At 40.5% G+C, this 24,330-nt stretch overlaps 1 long non-coding RNA gene across 5 annotated transcripts; it reads right to left on the bottom strand.

The window, feature by feature from the left end:
* Positions 1–669: 669 nt before the first annotated feature.
* On the bottom strand, positions 670–24,103 carry LOC122553455 (uncharacterized). Of its 5 annotated transcripts, none has more exons than XR_015757855.1 (5): positions 23,690–24,103; positions 22,239–22,376; positions 3,401–3,443; positions 2,256–2,370; positions 670–2,173 (listed from the first exon to the last, which is right to left on the bottom strand). It is a non-coding gene; the product is annotated as an uncharacterized LOC122553455 (long non-coding RNA). The 5 variants fall into 5 exon arrangements; XR_015757854.1 differs by having other exon boundaries at positions 23,603–24,103; XR_015757857.1 differs by lacking the exon at positions 23,690–24,103 and adding an exon at positions 15,829–15,950 and having other exon boundaries at positions 22,239–22,613.
* Between the last annotated feature and the right edge of the window lie 227 nt (positions 24,104–24,330).

Genomic DNA, 24,330 nt, shown 5'->3' on the forward strand with positions numbered 1-24,330 from the left:
AACTGTACTGAATGGAAAAGCATGGTCTTGGAGGTCTTAGCTGTGCCACATTTACCCCTGGCTTGTGCTAAGGACTAGTGCAGTGGAATTAATTAACTTTAGTGTCCAGTTAACCAGAAAATGAAGTAATTGATATGATGAGTAAATATAAAATGTTCATAAAATTGGTATCTAATTAATTTGCAGTCTTTTCCAGATTGCACAACGGAGAAAACATGTGGACATGTTCAGAGACATACTTTGTGATGAGTCGTAGAAATTTTATTGCAACATCTTGGGAAAGTTGCAGGTGAAATTGGCAATATAATTTGGCTAATGGAGCTTTCTTTAGTAATAATAATGCCATCAGCAAATTTGGGAGCTAATTTGTGCCTAAGATACTTAATGATGTACCAGTTTGAATGTATTACTCAACTCAGCCATAGCTATACGTACTACAGTTATAATACTGCCACTCAATCCACCATTTAAGTTTCTATTTTGCAGAAAAGGCATAGTCTAACAAATTTAATTGTGGTTTTCTTTTAAATTCAATTACATCTCTGGCAGTAACCTTCTGTGACACACAAATATAATCCAACCACTATTGTTTCTATACCATATCAGATACTTCAGGAGCTTGGTTCTGTTCCAAATTGCAGCAGATATAGTAAAGAACTCAAGCTGGTCCATGGTACAAGTTTTAGTTCTTATTATCTTTAAAGGTACAATACATCAAATACATTTGTTGACAACAATTCCATAAGGGATCACAACTGAAGAGATGATAAAAGTATAAAAGTCTATTGAAGTTGTTATTAGATGGCTAAAAATGACAACTCACTTAGCAGTCTTACAAGTGACTAATAAATGGTGATTGTACTCCATTCAAAAAGGATTTTGGAATCAAATCCAGTTGTTTTAGTCTGTAAAGTTCCTGCACAATTGATTATTTATCTTCATTTTACACTACCCTGCCTTTGGATTTTAATTCACTTTTAAAGTATGACCATTCAAGAAGCTTTTTTCATAACTCTGTTTTGGAGATTTTATCTAAACAAAATAATCTATTGTGTACTGATAAATTAATATTACAATGTACGTCACAATTTCTACATAGATACAGCTTTCAAGCAATCTCCCTTACTGAAAAGATTAGCTATGTGAAGTATTAACTGACAAACACTCACCATAGCACTATTTTTATGTTGACCCAAAAAGCCCCAGAAGTGGAGCATCTAAACCTCCTTTGGAGATTATTGTTCAAAATGGCAGCCTCAATGGTTACCTAAGCGTGCCTACCTCTACTTGGGTAAGATTAATTTCTAGTCATATGACTGAGTACTGCATCACCAGCAACAAGAAAAAGCTGGCAGAACCCAGCCTCCAGGAAGCAGCATTAAAAATGGCAGTGAAGCTTCCATTTCATCCTGTTACCCAACCACAGAAAGGGGTGAAATAGTGGAAATAATGAAGAAATGAGATGACAAAATAAAAATAGAGAGTAAAATCAATAAATCACCATTTTGTACTGGTTCTATTAAGATAATCTCTACATAGTCCATACTTAGCAATAAAAAAACACTGCACATTAATACATGATGCTCCAAACAGATCTGATCAAAAACAAAGATTAACATAAGTGCTCTCACTTTACTGATTTATAAAGTCACCAATTTTCCAACCAGACCACATCCATTAGATCTTGTGTGCAGATTCACTGTTATTTTTCAGTGAATGAATATGTTGGTTTCCAAAGCTTCATCTCTGCCAAGCACAGAATGACAGAGGTCTAAATCTAACGAGTCATCATCCTCTTTGGAATTCCATTTTAGAAAGTACTTTTTCCCAAATAGTCATTTGGATAACCAAGTCCATAGATGACATTATTTGAAGAAAAAGGCACAATGGAATATGAACCAATCTCGTCATAATACAAAGATTCGGAACATTCATTACAATCCTTGATCATATACTTCACTCTTTTCTGTGCATCAGAATAGAGATGCTTTGAAGCCTTATTAAACTGTTCAGCATAGTCATACACTTCTTTCTCTGTTTCAATGTGGATTTTCCTCAATAAATTGTTTATTAAAACAGCCCTTCGAAGATAGATTTCAGGGTCTTCAAGAATCCTTAGTTTTTCTAGTGAAAGCCTTAGAATACATGTTCGATCTTCTGGAAAGATCAGGTTCTTAAAAAGAAAGAACACTCAGGTGTTTAAAGTAACAGTGCAAAAGTGTCCAATTTTTTTTCTAATGTCAAAAAATGCTTACTTTTGGAAAGTACCCATTGTAAACTTTATGCAAATCTTCTTCTTCTGCATATTTTCTCTTGAAGTACGCTACTTTCGACGTTGTTAATGTAATTGAACAAAGTTCTGTCAATCTTCTGTATGAGAACAATAAAGAAAACATTCTTATTGAAAGAATAAATAGAAACCTTAGACAATAACCACAAGTTTAAGACTGAATTATGAACTTTATTACACTCAATATTATGTAAGCACCAGCTGTGCCAGTGACTCTATAAATAGGTCTCACACCCTCTGTAACCTGCAGTGCACTTTCTCCTACCTAATATCTAGCAGCAATCATAGCAAAAGACTCTTAACTTTTACATCAGTTACTGAAATATATCACCCATCAACATGTGGTTTCTTTCTTCAAATGTATAAAGCAACATGGATAAGGTAGGCAATGACCTAGTGGAGTTGAGAGTATGGTGCTGGAAAAGCACAGCAGGTCAGGCAGCATCAGAGAATCGATGTTTCGGGCAAAAGCTGATGGCCTAGAATATTAATCCTGAAACCCATGGCAGATGTTGGAATATGAATTCAATAATAATATGGAAATAAGAGTCTAATGATGACCATGCAACCATTGTCGATTGCTAAAAAAACCCATCTGGTTCACCAATGTCTGTTAGGGAAGGAAATCTGCCATCCTCACCTAGTCTGGCTTACTTGTGACTCTAGTCCCACAGAAATGTGGTTGACTCTTAACTGCCCTCTGGGCAAATTAGGAATGGGCAATAAATGCTGGCCGAGCCGGTGACATGCACATCCCATGAATGAAAGAAAAGGTGGATGGAACAAAAAAAAACAAGTTTCATTCCTTGATATAAAAACAAAGACACAAGTTACTTTTGCTATAAACATATACTTTTAAATTGAAATGCACGTACTGTAAATTCTTTCTGCCATTCCTTAGAGGGGGTTATAATAGGCCAAATATTTTAAATAAAATGGCTTTGCAGCTCTTAAATACGGGGATCAACTACTGACTTCCAGATATGATCTATCAATTTATATCTGAGGAAGTCTTACTCCTCAAGCAGTCAGAGTGTGTTTTGGCCAACCGGTGACTGTAATACCTCCTGACAGACAATTATTAAATCACTACCTTAAGCTTGGGCCTACCTTTGATTTGCGACCAGGTGGCTTGTGAACACTTCTGCAGATCCTGAAACAAAGAGAGTAGGTGACATGCCTTTCATGAAACAGTTCCAAAAAATAGCACTTCATGAAGTAAGAGAAACCTCTGACGATGGCCTAACACAACTTGTAATCAAATTCATGTACATCATCAGATTAAGCACCATTAACAACACTTACTTCATTCAGAGTGGCATGTCAAAGTAGTACTGAGTACTGCGCTTTTCCAGCAACACATTTTTAGTACTGAGGAAAGGCTACATTACTGGAAATGACTTACTTTCAATGCAACATCAAATCAGGTTTCTTTTTCAGGTTGTGAAAGGATGCCTGCATATTTTAACAATCATTTCCCCAAATAATGTCAGTGGATCCCACCAGCTCGTGGGGTGGCATGGTGGCTCAGTGGTTAGCACTCCTGCCTCACGGCGCCAGGGACCTGGGTTCAATTTCAGCCTTGGGTGACTGTGTGGATTTTGTACATTCATCCTATGTCCGCATGAGTTTGCTCCAGTTGCTCTGGTTTCCTCCCACAGTCTAAAGATGTGCAATGTTGGGTGGATTGGCGTGCTAGTTTGTCCGTAGTGTCCAGGGATATACAGGCTAGGTGTAATAGCTATCGGAAATACAGGAATGTGGGGTTGGGTCTTAGTGGGATGTTCTTCAGAAGGTTGGTGTGGACCTGATTGGCCACAATGGCCTGCTTCTACACTGTAGGCATTCTCTAATTGTGATGCAATTTTCAAAGAGAGAACAGACAGAGAGGGAATAGAAAACGTCTGTCCCCAATTAAGAGTCCATTAATCTTCTTGAGAACCTTGTTACTGAGTTGGGGACATGGAAAGGCCAATTTCAAAGTTGAAATTGCTGAACTTGAACAGTCCGATATACTTCAATGCATAGCTTTTCAGTTCAGTTTCAAGCAGAAGTCAAATTATTGTTTGATATTGACAAATTTCAGGATCTTATTGAATATTGTACACTTTGGCCATTCTTGTGTACATTTGAAGTTAGAAGACCTCCCATGTGCTGCATCCTTTCTTCTCGTAGACAGTATCAAGCTCCTCATCTCACTTTGAAATGTTTATCACCTCTCATATATTAGATGTGATCTTTCTCTGTACTTTCTCTGTAACTGTAACACTATATTCTGCATTCTCTTCTATTATCCTAAGTACTAATGTAAGGACTCATTTGTCTGGTTAACATGCAAAACAAAACTTTTCATCATATTCTGTATATGAAAATAATAAATCAAATCAAATCAGATCAAATCAATTGTGCTCTCAGGCAGCTCCCGCCTCTTGGTCATACTCATTGTCATTACATTGATGCCAAGCTTGCCTTTGGTCCAATTAAGCTTTTCTATTCCATGATAGTATCACATGAGTGATGCAGTTATGGCATGGGATCTGGCCCAGAAATTATGCTGACATCAGGCTCCCGGCAAGGTTTGAAAATTCAGTCCACGCTTTTTCAAGTGGATGTAAAAATTTCCAAGCTACAAGTTAAGGAAGGACAAACAGTTTCTCCCAAACAACAATTTTCTCTCAGCCAGAACCACCCAATATAGAATAATCAATTATTTCAAATAACTTGTTGGCTATGAATAAATTTAGAATTTCTCAGGGTTGAAAAGATATGAGATAAATGCAAGTTATTTTTCCTTCCTTGAGACCTGGAACATTCTATTGTCAATCTCGCACGCAAAGAACATTATACTTAACGTGTTGGAATTTTGCTGAAGTGTTTTCAGAAATATTGAGAAATACTAGGTGGAATTTACTGTGATCCTCAGAGTGATTTTAGAGATGGGAGAGAGGGGAATTTTGAAGGTGGAGGGCAAGCTCCCTATCACCTTCCCAATTCCATACATTGACATAAGGGCTTCAGAACAGTCTTCACAAGCAGCATTATATGGCAAATTAAGGGCCTCTTTGTGCTTTTGCTTGCATTTGACCAGCTATGGAGCAGACCTTCAGTGGGCTAACTGGGAGGCCCTCTGATCATGGCCCTCTGTAATCAGCTGCCCCCAGAGAAACACGCCACTGCTATCATCAACTAGCCTCTGCCTAAGTCTCCCCTCATGGACCCTTTCCTCATTATCTGGCACTAGTGACTTCACTTACCTTGATTTTCAAGTAGAGGGTCCACGCTGTTTCAGGCTAGGTGCAATACCAGCAGTGACCAACCCCTCCAATTAGTTAGCAGCTCTTGGAAATGGTACAGGAGTATCAACACTAGACAGTTAATTACCTGAATGTAAGAGAAAGGTTCCAGAAGCAGCTGAGGTTGAGTTCCTTCCAGCTTTCCAGCCTGCCTCAGGGCAATCTTTGCCCCAACAAATTCAGTCCATTAAGTGATATCCCAGTTATCCCTTAATGCAGTTTATACAACTTCAAAACAAACCTTCAAAATTTGGTATAGACAAACGAGTACTTTTGTCATTAATAATAAATAAGAACAAATAATAAATAAGAACAAATTTCAGGATCTTATTGAATATTGTACGCCTTTGGCCATTCTTGTGTACATTTGAGGTTAGAAGACCTCCCATGTGTTTCAACCTTTCTTCTCGTAGACAGTATCAAGCTCCTCATCTCACTTTTGAGGTGTTTATCACCACTCATATATTAGAGTTGATATTTCTCTGTACTTTCTCTGTAACTGTATCACTATATTCTGCATTCTCTTCTATGTTAGAACATATACATGGTTTCTTGGATTGGTGCATAGTAAGGGGTATAAGATGACCAATATGAAACTAACACTCTGAAATTATATAAGTGGAGGAGGAGAATGACGATGTGATTGTGAAACTTTGAACTTACCCATTAACATTCACGACATAGCTATATTTGAAAACCTGACATAACTATTTGTTTCCTTTCTAGCTATCAAATTAATTCCTCAAAAATCTTACACACAGATCAATGACTTATTTTTAATTCTATTACTTAGTGGACCGGTTATTCTGTTTTAATCGGTAGTCTATATTATAGGTTAGGTATTAGTCTATCTGTTTTCATTTACAGAAGCATAATTAACTTCTAGCACATAAAACCATTCTTTATTTTATTAATTAGATAATAATCTTCTGGCCACCTTGACCAGAGCAATGACGTTTCAAAATTGCTCTTTGGCTTTCTATTTTATTTGCCTAATTCAATGAATCAAAAACATAATACTGATCTCATCTTTCAAAGCTTTAATAGTATCAGCAAATTTGCCAACATCATCAAACAAGATATCAGCAAATGAACAGCACAACATAGTTTGAAGAATGTTTTGCCAATGTTTTTAAGCAAAAATATAAAATAAGCTTTACTGGTACAGGAAATAAAAATTAGTCATGACAGGGTTTCCTTAACAAATGCTAAGATAGAAAGATATTTGTACATGGTTTAGAAGTATTCTGTATTATATAGGCCTTGTCACAAAGTACAATGAAGGCAAAAGATGTATTTTTATGGCAAATTTCCCCTCCATTGAGCGGCATAAGCATGACGAGAATGGTGGGAAAATACAGGCAGAGCGAAAAGATCTGAACATAAAGAAAATTTCCAATTTGCACCTCAAATCTGAAATGCAACTTGAGAATCTCACCATTGAGTGGTGCAATTCACCTTTTGGGTCTCATTAAAGCCTCGACTTAACCTTATTTAGATTAGATTAGATTCACTACAGTGTGGAAACAGGTTCTTCGGCCCAACAAGTCCACACCGACCCTCCGAAGAGCAACCCACCCAGACCCATTCCCCTACATTCACCCCTGACTAATGCACCTAGGTGTTGCATCTAACGTGCACCTAACATTACAAGAAATTTAGCATGGCCAATTTGCCTAACCTGCACATCTTTGGACTGAAACCGGAGTACCTGGAGGAAACCCACGCAGACACAAGGAAAATGTGCAAACTCCACACAGACAGTTGCCCAAGACAGGAATTGAACCCAGATACCTGGTGCTGTGAAGCAGCAGTGCTAACCACTGAGCCACCGTGCCGCCCCATTATACTTCAATGCTGTTTAAATACCATTTTCAATTCTTCTCTCCTCCACTAAGAAAGTAAACTGCACAAGTTCCCAACATGCAAATCAGAGTAGGTAGCTAGTAGTTGCAACTCACCAAGTGCTTCTCCCAATCAAGTAACTGCTTCTTCACAACATTATTCCTGCATATTTCATGGCCATCCTCCTCCTCAACACTTCATTCATGCAGGTCAGCATTGGCAAACTACAAACCTCATGATCATGCCTAGTCTCAAACCAACTTTCTCACCATTTCAACCCTTAAACATTTTGTTTGGAGTTCAAGGACATCTCTGACTTGGATGCATTTGCCAGGTCACCGTGCACAGGAACATACGTGTACCTACACAGGATGCATCTTATAGTTCTTAGCTTGTTTTCTTAGTGCTCACTCACTTTGCAATTTAGAGGTTGCCAGTCTCTGTCTATTTGATATTCTTTTCTTAACTGACCTCTGTACTGACTTATGGCTACCACCTTCTGTGTAACTTGTAACGCTTTCTTAGCACAAAGTGTCTTTATTGCTCTATTACAGACTGCCAGAGTAGTCTTGCTCTTCTTAGCACAAAGTAAGAGACAGGCAGCTTGTCATAATGGAGAGCATTGAACAGTCAACGAGGGCACATGTTGCTGTGTGCCAGGGTGCTAAGCCAACATCACACCTACAGCATGTGCCAATAATGTTTGCAGTAAACCTATTGCATATGCTTCAAGAAAATGGCCATGTTGATTTAGCTGGGTAAAGAAGGACTGTGGTTAGTCATGGGTTACTGTCACATTCAGTCAAGAGGCTCGTCCAATTCCAGTCGAAGGGGTTGGCCACAGTCAATCAAGCACTTATTCTGACAGAGTCTTCACAGTTCAGGGACTGGGCCATAGTGGGTTCTACAGGTTACAGTGCAAACAGTCCAAGGATTACAGGTAGTTGAGTCAAGGTGCTCTGACGAAGACATCAGTATGGGGGTTGGGCACATTTTTATGTAATGATATAAAGAGAGAGACTGAATATGATGGAAGTGAATGGACGAGCAGTTAGTGATGATCCATGAGTAGAAGAGGTGATAAGGTGTCCCCAGTGAAAAGGCTAACAACATAAGGGCAGGGTGAGTTAGTAGGTTGGGGGGACGAAGTGGCTAAGGCTGTTCAGTGGTCAGAATGCAAGCATCACTGACAGTTATAGAGTCATAGAGTAATACAGATACACAGCACGGACATAGTCCCTTCGATCCAACTCATCCATGCTGACCAGATATGTCAATCCAATCTCATCCCACCTGCCAGCACCCAACCCGTATCCCTTCAAACCCTTCCTATTCATATACCCATCCAAATGCCTCTTAAATGTTGCAACTGTACCAGCCTCCACCACTTCCTCTGGCAGCTCATTCCATACACGTACCACCATTTATATTATATTTCTTTTATATCTTTCCCCTCTCACCCTAAACCTATGCCCCCTAGTTCTGGACTCACCCACCCCAGGGAAAATACTTTGTCTATTTATCCTATCCATGCCCTTCATGATTTTATAAACCTCTATAAGGTAACCCCTCAGCCTCCAATGCTCAAGGGAAAACAGATCTAGCCTATTCAACCTCTCCCTATAGCTCAAATCCTCCAACCCTGGCAACATTCTTGTAAATCTTTTCTGAATCCTTTCAAGTTTCACAACATCTTTCTGATAGGAAAGAGACCAAAATTGCAGGCAATATTCCAAAAGTGGCCTAAACAATGTCCTGTACAGCCCAACATGACCTCCCAACTCCTGTACTCAATAAAGGAAAGCATACCAAACGCCTTCTTCACTATCCCATCTACCTGCAACTCTACTTTCTAGGAGCTATGAACCTGCACTCCAAGGTCTTTTTGTTCAGCAACACATCCTAGGACCTTACCATTAAGTGTATAAGTCCTGCTAAGATTTGCTTCCCCAAAATGCAGCACCTCACATTTATCTAAATTAAACTCCATCTGCCACTTCTCAACCCATTGGCCCATCTGATCAAGATCCCGTTATAATCTGAGGTAACCTTCTTCGCTGTCCATTACACCTCCAATTTTGGTGTCATCTGCAAACGTACTAACTATAGCTCTTATGTTTACATCCTAATCATTTATATAAATGACAAAAATTAGTGGATCCAGCACCAATCCTTGTGGCACTCCATTGGTCACAGGCCTCCAATCTGAAAAACAGCCCTCCATCACCACCCTCTGTCTTCTACCTTTGAGCCATTTCTGTATCCAAAAAGCTTAATGGTATGTGTGCGCAGTAGCAGAGTGCTGGCCCATAAATATGAGGTTGCAGAGCTCAGCAGATCAGTTATCTTCCCGCTTCACACATGACACACTATTAATCCAGTAATCTGAGTCCAGGCTGGCTGTGTTTGTTAGTGCATCTAACTAGGGCACTTAGCAAGAAAAAAGACTACACTCCTCTTCACTACCGCATCCATCAGGATCTCCTGTCCAAGTTCACAAAGTGGGAAGTGAGTTTTCCTTTCTTATTACTCACATCCTGAATGTTGAGACTCGAGCACCACAGTGTAAAAATTTGTTCCTGGCTTGCAGACTTTAAAGCAGCTGCTGCACCTCATAAAGGATCAAGAATGAGAGAACACAGATTTAAAGTGATTTGCAAAGGAAACAAACACGAATGAGAAAACGTTTTTTCACACAATAACTAGTTCAGGTATGGAAGGCACTGTCTAGAGGTGTGATGGAGGCAGTTTCAAATGAGACATTCAAGAGGTCATTGTTTCATTATTTAAATAGAAGCAGCATGCAAAGATATGTGAAAAAGATATGATAATGGAACTAAGTCATAATGCCCATTTGAGAGCTGATGCAGACACAATGGGTCAAATGGTCTCCTTCTATGCCATAATACTGCTGTGATTCTGTAGTCTAAATACTGCACCAGAATCCTAAATGCTGGGCATTTCCACCTCTGCAGCAATACTATACCTGGAAAATGCACCCACCGCCCAACTGAATAATTAATGAGGTAAAGAACAAGATATTGCACGAGCAAAATTGCTGATCGAGACAGACTGGGTGTTATAAATCTCACTCAGCAAAACTGAAAATAGGAACATTTCAGCCTCAAAATAGGCCAACATTTTTGAATATTATTTATTGATAAGGAATAATTTGGAATATTGCATGTTCATCTTATTTGCAAGCATTTTTATACAGTGCAAAGATTCAAAGAGCAAAAAACAATGTGGGTACTTAGATTGAATTGTGTTAGTTCTCAGTAGTTAAATCTTGAGAACCCTAGTGATACAGCACAGAGGGAGCCCTTTCTTTTGTGCTTGGCTCATTGGTCGAGCTTTCCAACTAATTCTACTTCAGCACAGCATTTAGAAGATATTTCTTTAATGATCTACCCTTTGACATTACATCAACACTGGATTTGTTTCAAAGAATAGTGACAAAGGTCTTGAAGGATTAGAAGGTGCTACCTGCCACATGGGTGTTGTATTAAATCATAGTTTCGCCACATCTGAACTTAATGAAAGAGTGGGAAAAGTGCTGAAATGCACGCAAGAAACAGCTTTTGCTCTGAATGAAAAATTATAGTCATACTGCACAGAAACAGACCTGTTGATCCAACTTGTCCATACCAACCATATTTCCCAAAATAAACTAATCCTACTTTCCCGCATTTGGCCCGTATCCCTCTAAATCTTTCCTATTCATGTCTCTGACTAAGTGTCTTTTAAATGTTGTAACTGTACCTGCATCTACCACTTCCTTTGGCAGTTTGTTCCACACCTGAACCATCCTCAGTGTGAAAACATTACCCCTCATATCCCTTTTAAATCTTTCTCCTCTCATTTTAAAAATATTCCGCCTAGTTTTGAACTCTTCCACAAGGTTCCACATGGAAGACTGATTAGTAAAGATAAATCACTTGCGATTCAGAGGTGCTTGTAGATTGGCTACAAAATTGACTTGACAGTAGGAGACAGAGGGTGATGATGGAGAGTTTTGAACTGGAGGCCTGTGACGAGCAGTATTTCAAAGGGGTTGACTGTTGTTTGTTATTTACATACATAATTTGGATGACAATTTAGGAGGCATGGTTAGTAAGTTTGCGAATGATACCAAAATTGTGGTAGAGTGGAAGTGAAGAATATTATCTAAGATTACAACAGGATCTTGATAAATTGGGCTAATTGGCTAAGGAGTGGCATAGTACTGCTGTGATTCTGTAGTTTAAATACAGCACCAAAATCCTAAATGCTGGGCATTTCCACCTCTGAAGCAATATTATACCTGGAAAATGCACCCACCGCCCAATTGAATAATTAATAAGATAAAGAACAAGATATTGCACGAGCAAAATTGCTGATCGAGACAGACTGGGTGTTATAAATCTCACTCAGCAAAACTGAAAATAGGAACATTTCAGCCTCAAAATAGGCCAACATTTTTGAATATTATTTATTGATAAGGAATAATTTGGAATATTGCATGTTCATCTTATTTGCAAGCATTTTTATACAGTGCAAAGATTCAAAGAACAAAAAATAATGTGGGTACTTAGATTGAATTGTGTTAGTTCTCAGTAGAAGAATAACTTATTAGTTGGATCTTGAGAACCCTAGTGATACAGCACAGAGGAAGCCTTTTCTTTTGTGCTTGGATCATTGGTTGAGCTTTCCAACTAATTCTACTTCACTTCTTTCTCTCTATAACCTGGTAATTTTAACTTTTTCTTTCAAATATTTACCCAAGTTTCTTTTGATAATTGTTTATTAATCATGCATCAACACGCATGTACTCGAATTCAATCTTTGTCTGCTTCACATTTGAACTTGCTATCACCAACATTTCCAAGTCACAACAACTAGCTCAGGGGAAGATAAGTATTATCTTGCCAATTCTGCTTTTTTTTAGGCAAGTGCTTCAAATTGTGTCCTCTGATTATTAATCCTACTACTACTGAGAGCAGTCACTCATTATTTATTCAAGGCCAAAATGTTTCAATGGCCAGATAGCTGGTTGGACCAGCATAGACTTGGGTTGTGCATTGGGATCTTGCAAGCTCTCCAAAAGGGCTAACTTTATAGGACTTGCCCAGGAAGGTGAAACTCCAATCAGCAATTCCACTGATCTGGAACTCTCCAATTAAAAACAGAGAACTTGAGCAGGAAGGTTCTGACTCTCTTAAGGTTGATAGTTGCCCCTGAACAGTTAGAATATTAAAACCTGCTTAACATTTTAGGTAATGAGGAAACTGAATCCCCAACACACCACTTACTCTCCCACTTACACCCAAACCATGCAGCCCTCCCTCATACTTGATTCACACATCCCTCTGATGCAATCCTGTTGGAACCTACACTTGTGTCCACAACCCACCTCACCAAACCTGACATCCCGCTCAACATGACTGTGCCAGATTCAATGTATGCACATGTCCCTCCCCCCTCTTTCCTCACAGCAACACCCCCTACCATCAATAAACCTCTAAAATAATCAAAATGACCCCCCCACCTAACCTTGTCATCGACCCTTAGCTCGCATTCACTTCCCTGGCACCCTATCATGCAGGCAGAGGGTGCCCTCATGGGAAGCGTGGGCCCAGTGCTGGGGATAGTGAGCCCTTGATGGGAAAGCCCAGTGTGATGACTGCAGATCCTTGGCTATAGAAAGACTATGATGTTGAACTTTTAACTTATTTCTTTATTGCTCTATTTTGTATCTAAGATAGTGTACCTAGGTACCTGTCTACCTGAAATGGTGCTCAGAATGGTGACTTTTCACTATTTTTCAGTACTTGGTTACATGTAACATAATAAACCTAATTCTAATTCTACCTCCCTCAACCACCTAACATCCTATCCATTGCATTCACTCCCTGGCTTTCTTTGATGGATGCATTCAGAACAGGCTAGACTTGGAACCTTGGCTTGAAAAATCACCACCAGGCAATATTAAAGATGATTACTGTTGGTTGTTTTATGTGGCGCAAGTCTGACCCATTCCTCTAAACTGCGCCACTGGAGTCACCAGAGTTATCTTCCACTTACTTGGAGGTCTAAGATGGATCACGTCCACAGGGACACCATGGAAATAACTCTGGATAAGGGTGGGGAAGAAAATACCCAATGCTGCCCACATTCTGATGGCCAACTTTGTGTGTGGCTGCATCAAGCTGTGTGAAGACCCTCGGTTTACAAACATCAAATGTCACTACATACTGAGGTTCTACCTGTCCTCGGTGTTGTGAAGGATGGGACTGGCCTCGATGCCGCCAAACACTCAAAGTAGTTGGACCATTCCTTATTAACAATCCTTCATGGAGAAATTTGCAAAGAAAAATACCTTTGACCACAAATCCATCAGGAAATGGTCAGCACGTAGTATCCTCAACACCCTGCAGGAAAAGGAGAGAGTTGATCGTGTCATTCGGTTCTCTGAGCAGACTGTCAAAGTCATCTGGCAGAACGCCTCATCACCAGAACTTTCCAACAAGCACCAAGACATCACTTGGCTGTTGGTGAGGAGGGCATTACCTGTCAGATCCTTCTTGTAGGCCCGATTGGTCAGCATCAGCACATGCTGCCCTCAAAGCAGCTGGGGGTGTTGAGACTGTCACACATCTCCTTCTGGAGTGTGCCTTTGCAAAGTAAGTCCGGAGAAAGATGCAGTGGTTTTTGTTGAAGTTCGTCCCGAGCAACTCCAGCAGGCAGGACTCTATGCTCCACTGTCTGTTTCTCTGGACGCACACTGAGACAAACACCGACTGTGTCTGGTCCATCAACTCGGTAAAAGATGATCTTTAGTCTGCCCAAAGCCTGTCTGTCTTCCAGAACAAGGAGTTGACCTCGAACGAGTGTTGCAAACTGGAACATTTCAAGGCCCAGGACTTTGTGCTGAGGGATGCACAAAAGCTTGGCAGCTGCCACTAAGGCGCAGTGGGGAAAGACTGCTGTCTGAGGTCTTCTACTGAAATTAAATTGGGGTCTATTCAGTTATCAAACCCTCTCAGTGCCTCAAATACATGTAAATAGAGTCTTATTCATGTAAGAGTTGCTTTAGTTTGTTTCGATAGAGTGAAACTCAAATGTTTGTTTGTTTCTTTGATATGCCAATGTTCAGAACCAAACTGTATTTGTGACTATGTATGTACTGTATATAAAGGTATTTTTTAAGAATAAAGTATATTTTGAAATTTTTAAAAATTGGTTCTCACATGGGCTATGATGTCTGGCTGTTCCCTTTTCCTGCTGAAAATGTTCAGAACTACCTTTAGGGAGACAAGAGACTATGTGGGATTCGTATAAATGGCTTCAAGAATGTCATTCTACCTCCTATGACCACTGTATTTATACATGTTTCTGTGCACAGCCATTTTCCCCATGGTGCCAGGATATGTGTCAATGTCTACTTTCTGAGGTATCTTCACCTTCCTTGGTATAAAACACTGTATTCAAATCAGTTTGAGAACACCCAAAGAATTCCTTCACTGCCTGTCTCTTTCTGCCCTTTCAAATGGCCGCTATCATCCTGAACCCGCTACAGATCCAGGGTAACCAAGTCCTGGAATCTACAATCCAGAACATTCTCAATCTCTCATATATCTTGCAATGATTCTGCATTGTGCAAGCCCAGAATTGAGTTCAAGCAACTGCAACTACTTCCTACATAGATGTTTATGCAAGATAAATGAAGCACCTCGCCAGTTCTTCTGTGGTACAGGATTTGGTGGCAACAGTTTCGGCTGTCCCATCATTTTACTTATATTGATATAAATAAATGATTATTTATATCCACTGAGGGATTGGGAAAAATATCCATGACCTATGATAATACAGATTACTGCATGAAGATATCGATGGATCAGTCCAGTAGGTTGAAGGTTAGCAAAAGGAGTTCAATAAGAACATATGTGAAGCATTGTAAGTAATTTGGAGGACACTAACAAGGCAAGGGAATAAACAACAAATGATAGGATGTGAAATCCTCGATGACAACTGTACAGGTAGAGAAGCTGATCAATAAGACATTCAGGATCCTTGCATGTATTAGTTGAAGCATAGAGTTGGGTGAAATACTGCAACTGAATAAAACACTAGCTAGGCCACAGTATTGAAATACATTTTTAATTTGATTGAAGCAAATATTATTATAATTATTTGTTGCAGAGTGTAAGGGTGATAATTAACCATATTACCCACATCAAAACATGGGCAGATATGCTGAGATACAGCAAATAAAGGAAATGCCCAATGAATTTCTAAAATCAGGCTGTTGGAAGAATGAGACTTAAAATTAATGTTCAGTTATTCCGTGTAATGTAGAAAGGTGTATCTAAGACATATTGAACTTCTTGGTCATGTAAAAGGCTGAGCCCAAACACTAACCTTAATAGCTTCTTCACTCAATCCCATTCAGTCTTCCACTTGACTAATAAGCTATTTGACTGTCCAGTCTAAATCTCCCACCACCTTCGTATGGTCAGGTGCTTGATGCAGTTTCTTGGTTACTGTGGAAAGATGAAGATAGCTTCCAATTTCTAACATTTGGATAGTCAATGCTCAGTATTGTGAAGACTGCAAATGCTGGAGATCAGAGTCGAAAAGTAGGCGCTGGAAAAGCTCAGCGGGTCATGCAGCATCCGAGGAGGAGGGGAGTTGACGAGTCCTGGTGAAGGGCTTATGCCCGAAACATCGACTCTCCTGCTCCTTGGATCTGCCTGAAGTGCTGTGCTTTTCCAGTGCCAAACGTTTTGGCTCAGATCTGTGATACTGAACTACATAAAGGAGATATTAGAATAGATCACCAAAAGCATTGTCAAAAGAGTAAGTTTTAAGGAGTATCATAAAAGAAGGAGAGTGAGGTAGAAAAGTGGAAAGTTTTAGGAAGGAAATTCCAGAGCTTAGGGCGGAATCAGCTGAAGGAACGGTCATGTTTGGAGCAGTAATTAAAATCAGAGATGCTCAAAATTAGAGGAGTACAGATATCTTGGTAGGTTCTGGGACTGGAAGAGATAACAGAGACTGGGAAGACTAGGGCAAGGATGAGAATTTTAAAACAATGAAAGTGGAACCAAGCAAATGCAGTCCCCACCTGAGGTGCTGGAGGAGGACGATGTAACCAATCACAGACAGGTCGTGAAGGGCTAGAAGCAATACTTCTGACAAATGGTCACTGGACTCGAAACATTAACTATTTTTCTGTCAACAGAGGCTACCAGACCTGCTGTGCTTCTCCAGAATTCTCAGTTTTTGTCTCAGATTTGCAATTCTGTGTGTCTATTTAAGCAATAGCTTACTTTTGTCATCAACCACCTGATGAAGAAGCAGCACTCTGAAAGCTAGTGCTTCCAAATAAACCTGTTGGACTATAACCTGGTGTTGTGTGATTTAAAATTTTATTTTTGTCAGTCACTGAGGAAGTTACTTGTGACTTTGATAAGAGCAGTTTTGATATTATGACAGGGGTATAAACCAGATTGGTGGGACACAGATGTCAAGTTCAAGTACGATTTGCACAAAGACAGGAAGTGGCAACATGTTTGTGAACTATGGAGGGGAAAGAGAATTTAGAGATGGAGGTGTAGTTTGGCAGAATGGTGAGGTCAAAGGTTCCTTTTTGAGAAGAGCAATGATGGGTGTGAAGGAGAGGGGCACATAACCTGTGGAGAACCACCAATAATATCAGCTAACCTGAGAATCAGGAATAGAAGTTGGGTCAATATTACAGTTAACTTGATTATCTTTCTTAATTCTTTACAAGGATTTTAAAGACAATACCAGGAAAGACACAGCTAATGCATAATCCACATAATCCACATCTACCTAATTTACATGCCACACAAACAGAAGCTGAAGAAACTCAGCAGGTTTGATAGTATCTACATACATATTATATATATATATATATATATATATATATAAATATATCTCAGAGAGAAAAAAAACAGACACAGATCAGAGCAAACATTTCCAATGACCCATCAGCACAGGGTCTCTGTTCTGAAGAAGGGTCACTGATGCAAAACCTGTACTCTGTTCCAGCGCTGTCCATATAGGTATCAGATTTCCAGCATTTGAACTTCTTTGCTTTTATTCTTAATTTACCTGCAGTTTGTGTTTGGACTATGCATTATTTTCTACAGTCTAAACAAACAGGTAATATGCTTGAATGAATAAGCAATCAAGATAAGTCACTGTAGGTGGCAGCAAATCAATTGATACAGATCCAAATCCAGTGAAGCATCTGCAAGCAATTCACATTTAAGATTAATAAAGCACACTAATCTTGTCAGAATTATTCAGATTATTAATTATTGAAGTTACACAAGGTTATCACTCTGAATAGAGCAGTCCCAATTTCAGTTCAACAATCCATATAAATTGTTTCAGAGATGTTACATGTTCCATTTGTGACATTCTCTAGCTCTTGTCAACAGGTGCGGAACCACAGATTTGCAACATATTACTGGGAACTGCATCCTACAACTTAAACAAACAATCACCTGGTATATTATCTTGCAATGTAATGCATCAGGTAAATAATATCCTTCAGTTAGTCATGTGATTGCTTCATGTTGCAAATTAATTTTTGGACCACGGTTGATAACTTTCAAAGCAATGATGAAAAGTTATTTGGCTGACAACACAGCCAGTTTTTTTTAAAAAACAGTGACACAAAGTTAACAATTTCACAACTGTCTGTGCTTAGTAGGATCCCTGTGCTTGTTTCACAGACAGATTACTGAGCAGGTTAGTTCAAAGAATTCACATGAAGATTACCCACTGAACTCAAATTTACAATAGACAACAGGTGCAGGAGTAGGCCATTCTGCCCTTCGAGCCTGCATCACCATTCAATATGATCATGGCTGATCATCCTTAATCAGCATCCTGGTTCCTGCCTTATTTCCATAACCCTTGATTCCACTATCCTTGACAGCTCTATTCAACTCTTTCTTATATGAATCCAGAGAGTGGGCCTCCACTGCCCTCTGGGGCAGAGCATTCCACACAGCCACCACTCTCTGGGTGAAGAAGTTTCTCCTCATCTCTGTCCTAAATGGTCTACCCCGTATTTTTAAGCTGTGTCCTCTGGTTCGGCACTCACCCATTAGCGGAAACATGTTTCTTGCCTCGAGAGTGTCCAATCCTTTAATAATCTTCTATGTCTCAATCAGATCCCCTCTCAGTCTTCTAAACTCAAGGGTATATAAGCCCAGTCACTCCAGTCTTTCAGCATAAGGTAGTCCCGCCATTCCAGGAATTGACCTTGTGAACCTACGCTGCACTTCCTCAATAGCCAGAATGTCTTTCCTCAAATTTGGAGACCAGAACTGCACACAGTACTCCAGGTGTGGTCTCACGAGGACCCTGTACAGCTGCAGAAGAACCTCTTTGCTCTCATGCAAGCCCAATATAAAATCCATATAGTTTTTAATGAAGATTAACAGGTTTAACTCATACATTAGAAAACATGGAAAACTCACAACTATAGGTTCCTTAGCATGCACACAATGCAGCTATTGTAAAATAGCAATGCCAGTGAGATTAGCAGTCCCTGAAGAGATATATTCAAACTGCTTTGTCAAATGTAAAAGTGAACAGACACCACCAGCTAAAGTTACTAGAGAAACAGGCAGAGTGATACATCGCCCATTGGATTTACTCAAAAGGAACTCTCATTGGAAACAATATCCCTTCCATTTATGAACAGTACAAAGAACACACATCTTTAAAAGACAACCTGAAGGTATCGTAGAAAGGCCCAAGCCATAAGGGGTAAGATTTTTTAGTCAGCCTTCTGACTGCCTACAAACCTCTGCTGTATATATGAACTGAGAGATAAAGTCCAACCGTGCAACAGATGACCCTACCAAAAGACAATTATGGTATCTAAATTATGACTGAAGACATGAATATGGGTTCACTTTTCTGTCTGTGTCTGCTTTCTATGTATGTGCATCTGTAAAGCGACTGCCTTCTGATTCCAGCTGTCTTTTGTTCTTTACAGGAGTAGATTCTTTGTTTATATTTTCTTTGACCCTCCTGCAGAATGTTTTTGTGTTCTGTTTACGTAGCTTTTTACCTTTCTTTTCCACTGGCAGTGCTTCCAGGTCAAGGATTTGCACCCAAGGAAATGATAATTGATCCTTTTACTTTTGAAGAAAACTCTTAAATCCTTTTTCAAATAATCCCATAAACATTTGCAGATTCCACAGCTATTTTAAATAAATTATACATTTTCCTGTCGATAGAGCTTCCAGATCAAAAGACCATCACACATCAGAGCTGACACCAGTGAGCTTCACTCATAACTGTAAATCTGAAATAAACAACTGGTTCAGCAGCAGATAGGAGACACAGCCTTCTTAATGATAGCCCACTGGAGTTTAACACAATGCATCATCATATTTCAATCATTTACAGTGATACAGCAGTATAACATTAATTAAAAGAATATACATGCAACTAAGTGCCAAAATTAAGAAACATCAATATTCAAATGAATTTTATTGAATGTCACCTTTAATTCTAACATAAATTTCTACCAGACCACCTATTATTGGTTATCAGACTTTCGAAGGATAAGTGAACAGTCCAACTAATGACAGTAAACTTTCATCTCAGTAAGAATTTCACAGTAAGCTCTGAGTTATGTCTTGATGAGTTGTAATGCAGTATTTCCTTCAAAGATCTACCATCCGGATTCCATGATCAACAGAACCCACCCTGCAAGGATTACTTAGAGGCTTTAGTTATTCATTCATAAGGTATGGGTATCACTGGAAAGGCCATCCTTAAATGCCCTTTAGAATGTGGTGATGGGTAACATGCTTGAATCCAGCTGAATGGTTTGCTTGGCCATTTCAATTTCAAACATATTGCTGTGGGACTGGAGTCACATGAAAGCCAGACTGTCCAAGGATGGCATATTTATTTATCTAAAAGACACAATGAAGTAGATTTTTTTTGACTAGCTGGTGGTTTCATGGTCTCCGTTGCTACTGGTAACTTCATAATTCAAAAAAGTGCCATGCTGGTATTTGAGCATACATCACCCAGACCCTGGCTTACTGGCACAAAATCTTAATAACTGTGGTCCATCTCCCCAGAAAGCCATGGCATTCTTCTAAATAATAATAATCCGAACATATTTGCTGTATGTGCAATCAGTGGCTACTACATATAATGTGATTGTTGGCCATGTTGATGCTACATAGCCATCAATGAGGAATCAGTGACCCTAAAAATACAATCAGCTAAGTCCTGCTATGCCACTGATGAAAAAGAGCCTCCAGGATTTTGTGAGAATGGAGCACAAGCACTAAAAGAAAACACCTCACCTTGTGGTTTAACTGCTCCTTTGGCCTGGAACTCATGGTAGGTGATACAAATATAGGCCACTTTAGATTATGGGGATTCCCGTTTTCCTGCATTCTTTCACATATTCCAAGATGAAGAAATTACTATTTCCTATCTTCTTCTCCTGCTTGAGATTGCTATTTTCTCAGTCCTCTTTGGCAAATTAAATATGGTAGCCACTGATACAAATACAAAACTCCAATCCCAAATTCTTGTCTTGTTTCTCTGATGCAATACTTGCCTCACTTTACCCCAAGATCAGGTCATCAGCTCATCTCCAAACTCACAGCAACCATTTGACAAAGTAATGAATACGTTATACCAAAGGCTGATAGCTTATATTAGAAGCCTGTCACCAACGAGAGGCTGCAATGTGGGATTACTTCCAATATTTGATCTTCAGATCACTGGAAACAGTTTGCCTGTTCTCTCCTACCATAACCTGATGTAGTGTCATTAAACCATATCTGCCTGTTCAAGTCGGCATAAATGATCCCACGGTGCTATTTCAAACAGCACTGCTGTTATCCCTCATATATCCCCCAATATATATTCCTCAATCAACATCACAAAAACAAATTATCTGGTCATTATCATAGTGTCAACCATATTCGCAATAAAAAAAAAAGTTGACAGAAATATAGACGTTAGTGACGCCAACACAACGAAAAGTTACCATCGTGAGTCCTACAGTTCGATCTCTCCACTTGGAGAGTACTGGATATCGGGCTACACTATGTGAGCAATAACTGGCTTCCCAGTTCCCAAGCTGTCAGATATAGCGTGGCTGAAAGAACAGTATTAGTGAATCTTAAAGCTCAAAGCTGACTTTGGGTTGACATGATTCGATTATCTCGTCGCCAGCTTGTATGCAACTTCAATCGATCACTTTTCACGTTCCTATTTTGTATTAATGGATAGATTCATTTGTAAAATAGCTGATTGCAAAGAAAGGCGCATTTTGAAAACAAGTTGTAATGTCGATAGTACAAGACTTTCAACGCCTAAACGCCAATTCAAATTTTAAAAGTTGCAGAAAGTTAAATTAATAAATTGGAATCATATGCAAGAAATAAAATAGATCAAAATGACTCGTTCTTAAAAAGAAAGCCATAAAACCGCAAGTAGGAGAAAAGTGAATCGAATATAACGTAGCAGAAATATTCAATTCATTCATTCAAATTAACTGAAAGTGTGTGGATTGTACTGCACTCCCGCTTTGATCAAAAAGCCGCTTGACAACGCACCGAGGCTCGAATTGATTTTTTTAAGCCGACACAGTTGTCAGACAATTTGCAGTTATCTTTGCAATTGGAATAAAACGTGCGTTTGGACTAACTGAGATAAGGTAGCCACCGGTTTACAAATAGAAAACAAAACCCTCTGTTACAGTCATGTCCTTTCTTTGTCCGCCCAAGATAAACACCACTTACCTTACGAGAACCGAAAGATCCAGCTGACAACATGAACGAGCAGAGCTGGAAATTAGTCCGGGGCTGGAAACGATGCCAGGGAATGCGTTTGACTAGCCGTCAGACCCAGATCGACAGCCCAGGGAGGGAACTAAAATACTAAATCAAAACCTCGCAATCACAATCTCACTCCAATATGTGGCCCAAGTCCCGATAATAGACACGCACACACCATAAAAACAAACAACACTGCTATTTGTAAACAAATTAAGCCCGTGTGGTAGATCACGGACCAGACAAGAAGGCTTCAGTATCCGAAGTCCAAATCAAGTGTAGCAAACTGGGCAACTTTCCGGAGTTTTCCAACCCACCCGCTTTCCCTTCACCTCTTCACTAAATCAGTCGAGTTAATTATTTTGATCAGGCATCATCCGTCCCCTCCCCTCGCCATCATCCCCACCCCCACCCATCATTCCACACCCCCCATAATCTCCCTCTCCTCCTTCATTTCCCTGTCCCCCCATACTCTCCCTCTCCCCCTCCATTATCTCCCTCTCCCCTCCATCATCTCACACCCCCTCCATCATCTCCCTCTCCCCATCATCTCCCTCTCCCCCTCCATTATCTTCCTCTCCCCCTCCATCATCTCACTCCCCCTCCATCATCACTCTCCCCTCCATCATCTCCCTCTCCCCTCCATCATCTCCCTCTCCCTCCATCATCTCCCTCTCCCCTCCATCATCTCCCTCCATCATCTCTCTCTCCCCATAATCTCCCTCCTTCCTCCATTATTTCCCACTCCCCATCATCTCCCTCCCCATCATCTCCCTCTCTCCATCATCTCCCTCCCCATCATCTCTCTCCATCATCTCCCTCCTCCTCCATCATCTCCCTCTCTCCCTCATCTCCCTCTCCATCATACCCACCTCCTCCCCCCTTCCCTCCATAATCTCGTTGTGAACGACACTCGATCTTGGGCAGGGAGAGGGGGGATTAGAGAGGCAGGGTTGGAGAAGACACAACAACATCCCCCACCCACACACCTTCCTCCAAAACAAAACAAACACTAAAGTTGGGGATCGGACGGTGGGAGCGGGAGAGTAGTTGATGGTTGGATAGTGTTGGGGATGGGATCCCACTGTTTTCTATTGCCGTCCTGGCTACCAATGTTGCTGCCGCTTGTAGTGGGGTGGGGGGGGGCGGAGTTAGTCCAGGAGGCCGCTCCCGGGCAGAGAGCCGGGTCAGCATACCCCTCCCCCACTAACCGCCCTGCGCCAACCCCCACCCCATACACACACCGTCAGTAACCGCCGCTTCCCCCCACCTGACACCGCGGCCGCCCCACCGATTGGCCCCCCCGGGTGAGCGCGAGCGCAGGTTTTTGCCTGGTTTCCAAGGGCGCGTTGCTATGGCGCCCGCTTGACGCTCGCGGAGGTTGACCTTCACCCTGAGCCTCCACCACACCAACTGACCCGGGCTCAGACCCTTCTGCAGCTTCAATCCGGGGGTGCAGCCGACCCGTTGGGTCTGTTTTCCTTTGTTTGTTTGTTTTCGGCGGGTTCGTTTTCAATCAAAGGAAAGAATACATTCACCTCGAATACATTCACCTCCTGACTTGATGTTTCAATCTGTCTCTCTCTCTGTATATATTCTCCCGCTGCAAGCAAGTAATGAAGATCCAGTGGAACTGTCTGAGCCCGTTCCAGTTGTCACCTGTAACTTCAACTCCAGAAAGGGCAGACGTCGAGTGTATGATTTAGATCGCCGATTTTTTTCTTAAAGTAAATGTCAGCTGCAAAGACTCGCCTTCAGCCCCACGGTGCTTTCACCTTGTCACTGCAGTAGCCTGATCTTTCCTTGACCATCTTGCACTTCCCTGAAGCTGCAGCAGGAGCTTTCGTGGCAAGGGTAGGATTCTTCGCGCACAGGGGCCAAACTGGCTAAATAACCTTCCCCCCCCCTCCCCCTCACACTTTGGTAAAGTTGGGCACTAAAATTAAAACCCTGGGGGTGAGAATACATGAACTCAGAAGAAATGTCAGATTGGACTCGAGGTGTTGACCCAGTTTATTTCCATACAGGGAACAACAAATGCTGGAGATCACAGCGCGTC

Source organism: Chiloscyllium plagiosum, unplaced genomic scaffold (genome assembly GCF_037043375.1).
Source record: "Chiloscyllium plagiosum isolate Xiang-an unplaced genomic scaffold, Cpla_swu_hap1 HiC_scaffold_8, whole genome shotgun sequence".
Taxonomy (NCBI): domain Eukaryota; kingdom Metazoa; phylum Chordata; class Chondrichthyes; order Orectolobiformes; family Hemiscylliidae; genus Chiloscyllium; species Chiloscyllium plagiosum.